This window comes from Lutra lutra, chromosome 1, assembly GCF_902655055.1.
Source record: "Lutra lutra chromosome 1, mLutLut1.2, whole genome shotgun sequence".
Classification (NCBI taxonomy): Eukaryota; Metazoa; Chordata; class Mammalia; order Carnivora; family Mustelidae; genus Lutra; species Lutra lutra.
The window spans coordinates 135,240,169-135,252,817 of NC_062278.1; the positions used below are offsets into that span (position 1 = coordinate 135,240,169).

Below are 12,649 nucleotides of genomic sequence, written 5' to 3' on the forward strand. Positions count from 1 at the left end.
AACCAAAGAAGCAAGGTATTAGAACTGGTAACAGCTTCCATTCAGAATTCATATCTAAAATGGGAGGAGGAAAGATGTTATACAGATGTGAACACTGGGGAAATTGCTATGAGCTATGCAACCACACTAAGTTTTATTTAGTATGCTGCTATGTGTTGGGCCCTTGTCAGCACCTTAAATGCTTTACCTCATTTAAGTTTTTCAATAATCTTGGTAATCACTGTGTTGGGAAGTTGGGACCCAGAAAAGTTGTGTGCCCATAGTTATCTAACTAACTAATGCCAGGGCCTGGATGCATAAGAGCCTTGAAAGCCAGGAGAGTAACTAATGTGGTAGGAAATACACTACTGATCACTTTTGAGCCAGATAATCTTTATATTATAAAAATGATTTTTATGAAGAGACTGAATTACATGGAAAATGCATATAATAAACTGCTAAAGCAGCAAAGATAAGTTCAGAAACCGGGAAGATAGAAATGGAAGACCCAATGTACATCTAAAAGAGTTTCTAGAGGAGAGAAAGTAGAATATGGAGAGGCAATATCCAAAGAGATAATGTGTGAAAATTGTTCAGACCTGAAGAAAACTGTGAGTTATCAAACCAAAGGAAAATGCTGAGGCTCAAGCAGAAGAAATTTTTAAAACTAAGGCCTGTACCTACTAGTGAAATTACAGAATACCAAATGCAATAGGCAAATGTTAAAAGTTACCACTGAGAAAAATCAAAGTATCCTAAAAGAAATGATAGTCTTTTTGACAGGAAATGAGTCATGTTGACAGGAATGACCTGTCAGCAGATTTATAAACAACAATAAGTGACAGAAGACAATGGAAAATATCTTCAAAGTATTGAGAGTCCATAACAGAGAAACTAGAATTCTATACCTAGCTAAACTGTCTTTCAGGAGGAAGAACAAAATAAACACATTTTTAAATTTAATAGTCACAGGTGTTCATTGAAAGATACTAAAGACTTTGCTCCAATAACAAAAAAGCTGAACCCAAAAAGAATAAGTAAGATGGGAAAAGAAAGGATAAACAAATGAGCAAATATCTCAGCTAACCTAAATCAGTAATATTTTCTTACATATCAGTATTTGGGAGTTTAAAACCAAGTAATATTAAAATATTAGCCCCAAATGGGGAGCATCAGTGACTCAGTCAATTGAGCATCCAACTCTTGATTTTGGCTCCAGACACGATCTCGGGGTGGTGAGATTGAGCTCTGCATCAGGCCCCACGCTGGACATGAAGCCTGCTTAAGATTCTCTCTCTCCCTCTGCCACTCCTATCTTTCCCTCTCTCTCTCTCTCCCTCTCTTAAACATAAAATAAAATATTAACCCTTAAAAATATGGTAAATAATGGCAGAAGGGAATTCTGAATTAAAGACTTGATTTCTTTTCCTCAGGAGTGAAATATACCTTAAGTCTAGACTTTGGCAAGTTATGATATTGGTTAAAATTCCTTATTACAAACAACAGACTGCAAGCAAGAATTTCTTAAATTGATGTTCAGCAGCTCCAGGGCCATTGGGTAAGCTAAACAAATAAGGCAAGATTGGATTAAAGTGCCAGAAAAAAAATGCCCTAAACCGTGCAACAGAACTGACATGATAAAGAAACTGCTGCTATTCCCATCAAGCACCAAATGCCATGAGCTCAGCTTTCCTTTATCTGTTCCTGCTATCAGCCAATTCTGTGTCAGAACTTTGATCTTGCAACCAATGCCACCTTTACAGTCTGGATGCCTCTTCTATCTTTACCTGTACCAGGAAAATGGAAGGTGTGTGCAGAGCTTGTATTCTCATAATCTTCACATTTCCACAGGTGCTTCTGCTTAGCAGAGCCTATGTCATAGGCCTGCATCCTGGTTACAATGGAGATAGGAAATCTGAGTTCCAAAATTTATACCAGGAAAGTGAGATTTATAACCAGGGAACTATCCTAAAAATAGAAGGGTTATTTAAAAGATTATGGGAGGTGTGCCTGGGTGGCTCAGACTGTTAAGTGTCTGCCTTCAACTCAGGTCATGATCCCAGGGTTCTGGGGTCCAGCCCCACATCAGGGTCCTTGCTCAGTGGGAAGCCTACTTCTCCCTCTCCCTGCCACTCCCCCTGCTTGTGCTCTCTTTCCCTCTCTCCCTGTCAAATAAATAAGTAAAAATCTTAAAAAATAAAAAAAGATTTTGGCAGCCTTGAAAATGACAGTTTGTTACTGATATACACATTAAACATTGAAAGGTATTCATCAAAATTAGAGAAATAGAATGCCTAACTTCCAAATTGATAGAGGGGGGGAATACCTAGAGAAAACTTAGTTACTGAATTAGCAGGCAAAAAAGAAGAAAAAGAAAAGGAAAAGTATACATAGGAAACGAGATTCTAGAGAGAAGTCCAAGTGTTATTAATCACAATTAAAAACTAAATGGTTTATATCATTGAAAAAAAACAACAGTAACACAAAAAACCACACTTAGATTGGGTTTTTAAAGAAGAAATCAAACCATGTGCTATTTGCAAACCATGGTTGGAATATATCACGAAAACATTTGGAGTAGGCAATTTTTTTTTTTAAAGAACTACCAAGAAAATACTAACCAAAAAATGCTTCATCTAATAACATTAATATCCAACATAACAATTTTAAACAAGAAGGATTGATAAAGGGGTAACGTGTGGTAATTTTATCTGATCGTCTTCGAACCTCCGACTTTCGTACCTGTAGTAATTCTAAAAGGAACTATCCTACAGTCATGATACAATCATGAAACTATATCCACTTAACCAAATAGAGCAAAGTTTGATGGAACTACATAGAAAAATTGACAAGTGCATCATCAAAAACTAATAAACAAGTAGAAAAAAGGTTAGAATACCAAGGAATCAATAAGCTTAATATCATGTGAGATTATACGTATACACACATACAACCCATAATCAATAGTAAAAAATAGATACCATTCCTCCAAGAAACTTAATCCAGCCATTTTACAGGTGGGTTTTACCAAGTGTACAGGAGAAAATGTCTTGCCTTTGTTTTGTGTCATAAAGTAGGAAGCTAAAAACCAAATTTATAACCAAGACTTGATGCACCAGGTGCTTCTTGGACACCTTGTCTTCCAAACCAAGCCTCTGACATATCCAGTTTTTGCAAGTGTGGTTATTTTAATAAGGCCATTCAGAACAACTTCATTTGGTCAAAAGCTCTTACAAAGGGATCTCTGCTTCATTGCTTCAGATATCTCTCTGTTGGTGATGGCTGCTCCATGGCTGAAATACATAGGAAATGGATATAATAGACTGCATAAGCTATAGATATACAATTGTGTGCATAAATAAACTATGTAAAGAAAAAAACAAAAATCTGAATAGAAAAAAGTTTAAAAGACTGGAAAAAAATATACACAATATTAAATAAAGTTGTGGTTGAATGACAGAAGTACAAGTCATTTCTTCTATTTTTCTATGCTCTGCATATTTTGTTTAGTGAGAAATTGTTTAAGTTGTTTCCAAATATATTAGTGCTTCATGATTCCATTACTTCAGTGGAATAAAAAAGATATGAGACACATCCAGGCATCTGGGTGGCTCAGTTGGTTGAGGGACCAACTCTTGGCTTCAGCTCAGGTCATGATCTCAGGGTCATGAGATGGAACCCCCAGTTGGGCTCTGCACTGGTGTGAAGCCTGCTTAAGATTCTCTCTCTCTCTCTCTCCCTCTCCCTCTGGCCCTCCTTCCCCCACTTGTGGATGCTCATGGTCTCTCTAATAAAAAAAGAAAAAAAAAATATATGAGACATACAGAAAATAACTAACAAACTAGCAAAGAGAAATTCTGAGTGTACCAATAAGTACATTAAGTATAATTGCACAAAACATGCTACTCAAAGGGCAGATACTATCAGACAGAATAAAACAGCAAGACCCAACTCTGTCACAGGCCTACAAGAGACATACTTGAGTTCAAAGATAGGAGTAGATTGAAAGTGAAGAATAGAAAAGGTACAGTATGTAAACAGTAATAATAAGAAGCCTAGAGTGGCTATGTTAATATCATATAAACTTTAAGGCTTATTACTGGAAACATTTTTGATAAGTGTTCAACACATCTAGAAGATATAATAGTTATATATACATCAAAGAACCAACTCCCCAAAATGTATGACACAAAAACTGGCAAAAATGAAAGGAGAACTAGACAATAGAGATTTCAATGTACCACTTTCAATAGTTGATAGAACAACCTTAGAAGGCTTTAAGAACACTACCAACCAGGGGTGCCTGGGTGGCTCAGTGGGTTAAGCCTCTGCCTTCAGCTCAGGTCATGGTCTTAGGGTCCTGGGATCGAGCCCTGCATTGGGCTCTCTGCTCAGCAGGGAGCCTGCTTCTCCTCTCTCCCTGCCTGCCTCTCTGACTACTTGTAATCTCTATCAAATAAATAAATAATATCTTAAAAAAAAAAAAGAACACTACCAACCAACTTGTCTTAACCAATATTTATAAAACACTCTGCCCAAAAACTGTAGAATACACATTTCTTTTCCAGTGTGTATGGAACATTCTCAGGATAAACCTTATACTATAGCCCAAAACAAGTCCCAATAAAATACAGAAAACTGAATATTGAAATTACACAAAGTATGTCCTGTGACCACAGTGGAATTAGAGACCTGTAACAGAAAGATACCTGAGAAAACAACAAATAGTTGGAAATTAAGAAATATACTTCTAAATAACCGATGAGTCAAAGAAGAAATCATGAGGGAAGTTAATCAAAATTCATGGCATGTATCTAAAGCAGTGCTTACAGGCGCCTGGATGGCTTAGTCAGTTGTGCAACTGACTCCCGGTTTCAGCTGGGGTCCTGATTTCATGGGCTGTGGGATCAAGCCCAAGTGGGGCTCCAGACTCAGTGGGGCATCTTCGTGAAGATTCTTTCCCTCTGCCCCTCCCACCACTTGCACACATATGCACACACTCTCTCTTTCTTAAAAAAAATAAAGCAGTGCTTAAAGAGAAATGCATAACTTAAGATGCCTATATAAGATTTTGAAAAATTAAAAACCAAAGATTCCACATTAAGAAATGGGATAGCAAAGAGCAAGCTAAACACAAAGCAAGCAGAAGGAATGAGATAATAAATATTATAGCAGAAAAATGATATATAGCAGAAAAATAAATATTATAGCAGAAAAAAAATTAAAAAGTTGATTCTTTGAAAAGATCGATAAAATTGACAAACCTTTAACTAGACTGACCAAGAAAATAAGAGAAAAGACACTAATTACTAAAATCATGAAAGAAAGGGTCTCACTACCAACTCTACAGGAATTAAAAGGATTATAAAGGAATTATCAACAGTTGAATGCCAATAAATTAAACAACTTAGATAAAATGGAACAATTTCTAGAAGTACACAAGTAACCAAAACTGACTCAAGAAGAAACAAAATATCTGCATAAACCTTTGACAAGTAAAGATATTGAATTAGTAATTTTTTTTTCTTAAAGACTTGTATTTATTTGACACAGTGTGAGAGCAAGAGAGAGAGCATGAAATTTAAAATCTCACTAACAGGGACAACTAGGTGACTCAGTCAGCTGAGCATCTGCCTTAGGCTCCAGTCATGATCCCAGGGTCTTAGGATCAAGTCCCACATGGGGCTCCTGGCTCAGCGGGGAGCCTGCTTCTCCCTCTGCCTGCTGCTCCCCCTGCTTGTGTGCTCTCTGACAAATAAATAAAATCTTTGTAAAAGATTAAAATAAGATAAAATAATAAAATTTCACTAACAAAAGCCAGACCCAGATGGTGTCCCTGGTGAATTCTATCAAATGTTTAAAGGAGAAATAAGACCAATCCTTCACAAATTCTTTGAGAAAAAGAACACTTCCCAACTTATTTTATGAGGTCTATACTACCCTGATACCAAAGCCAGGCAAAGACATCACAGGAAAAGACTTCAGACCAATATCCCTTGTGAACAAAGATGCAAAAAGCCTTAATAAGATATTACCAAATCGAATCAAACATCTTAAAAAAAAAAAAAAGAATAATATATCATTCCCAAGTTGGATTTATTCCAGGAATGCAAAGTTAGTTTAACATCTGAAAATCAATTAATGTATGATATTAATGGAATAAAGGGCAAAACCCACATAGTCTTTCTGTAGAGTAGGAAGAGTCAGCAACTGATATTAAGTGGAGTAAGAAAAACCAGAAACTGAGAATGTATTTCAAGAAAGAGAAAGTGGTTAACTGGTTGGTAGCTGCTAAAGTCCAATAAAAAGAGAAATTGGATTTTTTAGAAAAATTGGATTAAACCCCATGAAGGTTGTGGACAACTTTTGGAAGGGTTCAGAAAAAATGGTATAATTAAAAATCTGATTGGAGTGAGAAGGGAATGAAAAGTGAAGAGATGGAGAAAGGGAATAAAGAGGGCTTTTTGAAGGAGTCTTGTTTTAAAAGGCAGCAGAGAAATGGAGCAGTAGATGAAGAGAAATGAGAAGCCTAAGGGGAGCTGTTTTTGTCTTTTAAGGTGGTAGATATTACATCAACTGTATAGGCTGGGGAATGATACAGTGAAAAGGGAAAAATTGACAATGCAAAAGAGAGAGCAGATAACCTATAGGAGCAAAATCCTTGAAAAGGCAAGAGGAAATGAGATGCAATTCAGAAGTAGAAAGTGCCAGGAACTCTGAAATGTCTGAGATTTTATCCAGCTTGCATACTAACAAGTTAGCCTTTCATAATTTCATGGATGCGAAAAAAACATGAGACTCCTGGGTCAGAGACAAAGGATTTCATTTCTCACAGCAATAGCAGTAGCCAGAGATCAGAGTTTTATTGCATCAATTTCCTGAACCTCAATTCCCACAGAGCAGTGTAGGAAGAGGGCTAGGTAATGCCTGCACATGGAGTGGGTTGTACAAGTAAGAAAATCTGAGTTTAGTGAGCCTGAGTCTTTTACATTGGGCAGTAAACATGCCTGTCTTTTGCTTCAGAAAAAGACATTATTTTTATTATAATGGACAGTAAGCATGCCTACTGTGTGCTCCAAAGGAAGACACTATATCTTCCAAGGCTATTCACTCTACAAATATCCTTGATAAGACAATCTGAATCAAAACAAATGTGAGAGACACATGAAGAACTATATCTTAACAGAGTTTAGCCTTAATAGCGTGGACACTTCATTCATTTTAGGGCATGGATGTTGGGGAAGTGGGGAAGCTAAGATTATTGGAAAAGAGCCAGTCTCTCTTTTGCTTAATTTTATTTTTTTTCCCAGTGTATCAGTGGGTGAGTATCAGGTAAGAGTGAGGACTGGACATTTGAGAATGTGGGATTTAAGTAAACATAAAGTCTAGAAGAATGAGAGTGGATTAACCAAGGAAATGAAGAATTACTGGGCTCTACTGAGGGCCCTCCTCTAATTTATAATCCTAAATTTAAATACCGCAAGTTATGACTGTTTTAACCAGGTTCATTCCACTGCTTGGGTGTAGGGACAAGATGGATAGAGAGCTGACTTGAAGCAGGTTTGGAGTTTTTCTGGGCAAGTGGTAGAGAAAGAAAATGGCAGTGGAGTTGTGGATGTACACAAAAGACTGATTACAGTGATGGACCAGGGATTCTAGACTGGATGAGGAAGAGAGGGCGGAGAGGAAGAACCATGAAACATGGATAGAGCCAAAGGATCAGAGCTCCTGATGGGGTCAAAGAATGGTTGGAGTCAGGGTATTAGAATAAGTGAACTAGAAAACAAGAGGGGAACAAATATCTGAGCATGAGAATGGATGGCTGGGGTGGGGTAGAGAAAAATCTCATTAAAGGTGAGGAGTTCAGTAAATGAAGTGGTCTGAATGTCATGTAGTTCATTTAGGAGCTTGTTGAAATCACCAAGAATAAATGGAGTCACATGGAAAAAACGACAGCGAGCCAAGGGCTGAAGTTTTCAGTGAATGAGGGGAAACTGGAAAGTTTGAGATGATCACAACAGGGAGGGGTAGCAAGTGCTATGGACAGACTCTTCTTTTTTTTAAGTACATATTTTTATATGACCAAGTTAGCACTGTGAGAGAAACAAGTTATCATGATCCTGGAGAATTGTATAAGCTAACTTGAAGATAATACAGATGCCCATGAAAAGCTAAATAGTGGACATTGCAGTATGGTAAGGTCAAAACAACCCCACTGGTCTAAGAGTCAGAAGATCTGAGTTCTAGTTCCAGCCACGTCAATAGTTAGCTGTGGGCTTAAGTAAACTGCTTACCCTCACCAGGCTTCAGTTTCTGCATTTGGATACTGATTAGATGATTTCCAAGATGCCTGAGGGCCTAACATTCCATAGTTCTATGATATAAAACAATGCACATTTCACAAGGAAGTTGGGAAGAATAAGCACTATTATTCAGATGTTACAGAAAGCGGAAATTGAACCATGAGTGACTATATAATTTGTTCAGCATCAGACTATTAAGTCAGGTTCATTGTTGTTTGTGTTAGATCTTACAGGGTACAGAGTAGATGTCCCAATCTATGTTTGTTTCCCTTCACTTACATAAAGTTGTGTTTGTCTTTTCATTATCTCTATTTAGTTCTGGCTAGATCATGATTGTGTATGTCAAAGAACAAAGAAAGGACTCAGAAACCATAACTGGAGCACCAATGTTTAACACAGCCCTGAAAGAACACGTTTTTACAGGAAGCAAAGAGGTATGTTGCCCTCTAGGAAATGTATGTCACTCTGGAGTAATTAAGCTGACATGCATTTCACTGGTGGCAGATGTAATGAATGGGTCCAATAACCCTTGACATTCGCATAATGTTGGGGTGGGATTGGAAGTCAAGATTTAGAAGGATGTAATTGGAATAAAAGGGATATAAACGGGTTTTCCTCTCTAACCAATTCTTCCTTTATAACTGTAATGTTACTTCTATAATTTTTAATATGTGCAAACACCTTCAGTCATATAGTTAACAAATGCTCATTGAGAACTACTATATGGTAAGCACCCTTATAAGAGCTGGAAATACTTTGGAGAGCAAGACAGCCAAGGGCCCTATCCTATCTCCCTTTGCCAATGTATACTGAATGGAGTGAGGGATGGACATAAATAGGAAGATGAATAAGGTATTTTTCAGTGTATGATCAATGCTATGGAGAATATAAAATAGTATATCCCTGAGTATAAAACGGTATGTCCCTTACCATGTTCTGCATTCTCTCCATTTAGAATGAAAGTTTCATAAGAGCTAGAACTTTATTATTCATCGCTGTACCCTCTGTGCCTTGATTAGTAAATTTTTTAAAAAGATTTTATTTATTTGATAGAGAGCACAAGCAGGGGAGAGGCGAAGGAAAAGCAAACTCCCCACTGAGCAGGGCGCCTGATTTGGGGCTCGATCCCAGGACTCTGGGATCATGAGGTGAGCTGAAGGCAGATGCCTAACTGACTGAGATACCCAGGCACCCCTTGATTAGTGAATTTTAACTGTGGGTTCCTTTAAATAGGAGAGGTATCTCTAAGGAGGTGCCATCTGAACTGAGACCTTAAAAAATGAAGCATTTTCAGCCGTCCAAAAAAGAGGGCAGGGAAAGAGCAATGTAAAGTTCCCAAGAAAGCCACAGGTTCTTCATGTTTAAGAAACATGAAAGGGTCATTGTGGCTGGAGAGCTGTAAGGGTGGGTCAGTGTGACAGAAGGTGAGGCTGAAGCAAGCGTCAGGGCTAGAATAATGTAGGACCTTGTAAGCCAAGGAGTCTGAATTTTAATTTAATTGCTGTGGAAACCCTTGGAGGGTTTTAGTCAGAGATATTATATGACCTTACTTTCACATTGAGAAGTTTGCTCTGGTATCTGTGTGTGTAATAGACTGAGGAGAACATGAGAGGAGGCAGGTGATGGGTTAGGACGTGAGATGTAATGGTGGCTTGGCGTCAGAGAAGAGGCATAGAGTAGTTGAATCTGAGATCCATCCTGAAGGTAGAACCACAGGACAAGGTGAGGGGTTGGATGTGGAGTGTAAGAAAGAGAGAAAGAAGTCAAGACAGACTCCAGTGTTTTGGCTTAAGTAACTTGGTCCTGGTGATGCCACTAACAGATAGGGAAAACGGGGGAGGAGCAGCGTTTTTCCAGGGAAAAATCAAGCATTCCATTTTGGCCAGTGTGAAGCTTATCAGACTTCCAAATGAGTATGTAGATTAAACGGTTGATATGTGAGTATGGCAAGATGTCAGAGCTGAAGATATCCTTTTGTGAGTCATTGGCATTTAGATACTATGTAAAGCCACGTAGCTGAGTGAGATCACCAAAGGAGAACATGCAGATCTGGCAGCCAAGGACTACGCCTTGAATATCTGTCATAGGACTCCAGTTTTGGCCTTTGAATAATATGATATTTTATATAGAACTGCATTACCTACCAGATCAATCAGTTTTAAAACCCCATTTTGCCTTTCTCTTAGCAAGTAGTAGGAGGCCATCATGGAGGGAAGCCATTTTGGTGAGAACCTTTAATCACACAGCAACCCTGGGACTTGCCAGTATGTCATATTTAGACTCCATGCTTAAGAAGCTTGGAATTCTGGGATTCTGGATAATGTGAGACCTGGAGAAAGAGAGAACCCAGCCAGTGTCCAACCATCCCAGTCATTACATAGAAGAGGACTCTGGTCCCCACCATGCCTCCCTCCCACTATGCAGTGTTCCCTGACTTCCCCACACCACAGTGATCCCTCCTTTCTTCCAGTTTCCTCCAAACCCCTCCTTTCCTCCAAATTGTCTGTACCTCTTTGTTGTATTTGTCTTCCATTATCTCTCTTTGGTTCTAGCTAGGTCACAATTACTTATCATCCCCACTTTCAACTACTGGACACTGTAACTTCTTCAAGGGTAGGATATTCTCTTACCTTTCTATCTCTTACCCTGTTCTGCATTTCCCAATCTAGAAAGTTAAGTACTCCAAGAGCTAGGACCTTGTCTCTTATATTTACCACTGTACTCTTTGAACCTGAAAGTGTCCTTGAATAAACACAAAAAGAATGAATGAATATAATAGCTATTGACAGATTTGTGTTCTAGATAGGTGATCAAGAACCTCAAAGCAAGACTTTCTCCCTTTTCCTTAATAGATGTTTTCTCCTCTTTGGGCTCCCTTGAGTTTTACCATCACCCACACTTAACACTGCAACATAAAGAGGTGTTTCATTTCTCACCACCTTTATGGACTCTTTCCACAGATTCTGCGGATGCTGAAGTAGATAAGAATAGGGCATGAGTTTTTGGTTTATAAAACTCATATATGCAGTTGGGATTTGTGGTAGATTGCCTGAAAGTTGGCCATTTGAAAGATGGCCATTAACAATTATTTTCATCTCTATATATTCATGTTGTTCCTCCCACAGGATGTGGGGTTTGTTTCCCTTCCCTTTGAATCTGGTTGACCATGAGATTTGCCTTGGCCTGTAGATTATAGAAGTGATGTTATATGAGTCTTTGCCTACACCTTAAGAGACCTTGCAATTTCCAGTTTTACTATCTCAGGATTTAGACACCATGCTTAAGAAGCTTGGAATTCTGGGATTCTGGATAATGTGAGACCTGAAAAAAGAGAGAGACCTAGCCAGTGTCCAACCATCCCACTCACAACAGCTGAGGCACAGAACATGAATAAAATCACATGGATTCTCCAGTGCCAGCCAAACTGTCCCAGCCAACCAAATGGAGCAGAGAGAAACCATCCTTGAGAAGCCCCACCCAAACTGCACAATCATGAGAAATAATAAATGCTATTGTTTTAAGCCACTACTTGTGGGGGTTATTCGTTATGTAGAAAGAGATAACTAAAATAGGATCTGTGTCAGGATCCATTTGGTAGCAAAACTTCTAGAAACACATTGCATTTAAAAGCAAAGCTTCTGCAATTTCTAGAAATTTACAGATATAGTTATTCTTTGTCTCAGCAATTTCCCTTCTGGGAATCTATTCCAAAGATACCCTAGCAAAAATAGAGAAAGAGGTATTAGCTATTTATTGCAGCACTATTTGTAGTGGCAACAAATTTCAAACAGATCAATCATCTAGCAGTAGGGGATTGGCTGAATAAGATATGTAACATCCACATGGGGAAGTAATATGCAGCCATAAAAAAAGGAATGAGGGATTCCTCTACAAAGTATGGTAGAGTAACCAACAGCATGTAACATTGAGCTAAAAAAAAAAGGAAGGCAGAGAAAAAGTGTGTAAGGTATGCTATTTTTAAACTATTTTTCTAATGAAAGGATAAAATATAAAATTTGCAAAAGAAATTATTACCTACAGAGGGAGAGAAGGAATAAGGTAAATGGTACAATAAGAATATAATCTTCTACCTCCGATCTGTGGGAAACCTTATAAAGCAACCAACCCACTTTCTTCAACCAAATTTTTTTTTTTAAAACCCAAACCATAAGAGACTCCTAATCTCACAAAACATACTAAGGGTTGCTGGGGGGTCGGGTGAGGGGGGGTAGGGAGAGGGTGGTAGGGTTATGGACATTGGGGAGGGTATGTACTATGGTGAGTGCTCTGAAGTGTGTAAGCCTGACTATTCACAGACCTGTACCACTGGGGCAAATAATACATTATATGTTAATAAAAATAATTTT

At 38.2% G+C, this 12,649-nt stretch overlaps 1 long non-coding RNA gene across 1 annotated transcript in view; it reads left to right on the forward strand.

Annotated features, from left to right (window-relative positions):
- The window catches only part of LOC125104718 (uncharacterized), a 47,904-nt gene that overhangs the window by 2,600 nt on the left and 32,655 nt on the right, over positions 1-12,649 (forward strand). Inside the window, exons 2-3 of the long non-coding RNA XR_007128716.1 lie at positions 1,413-1,786; positions 8,599-8,716. This is a non-coding gene — a long non-coding RNA (uncharacterized LOC125104718). The remainder of the gene's footprint in view (positions 1-1,412; positions 1,787-8,598; positions 8,717-12,649) is intronic.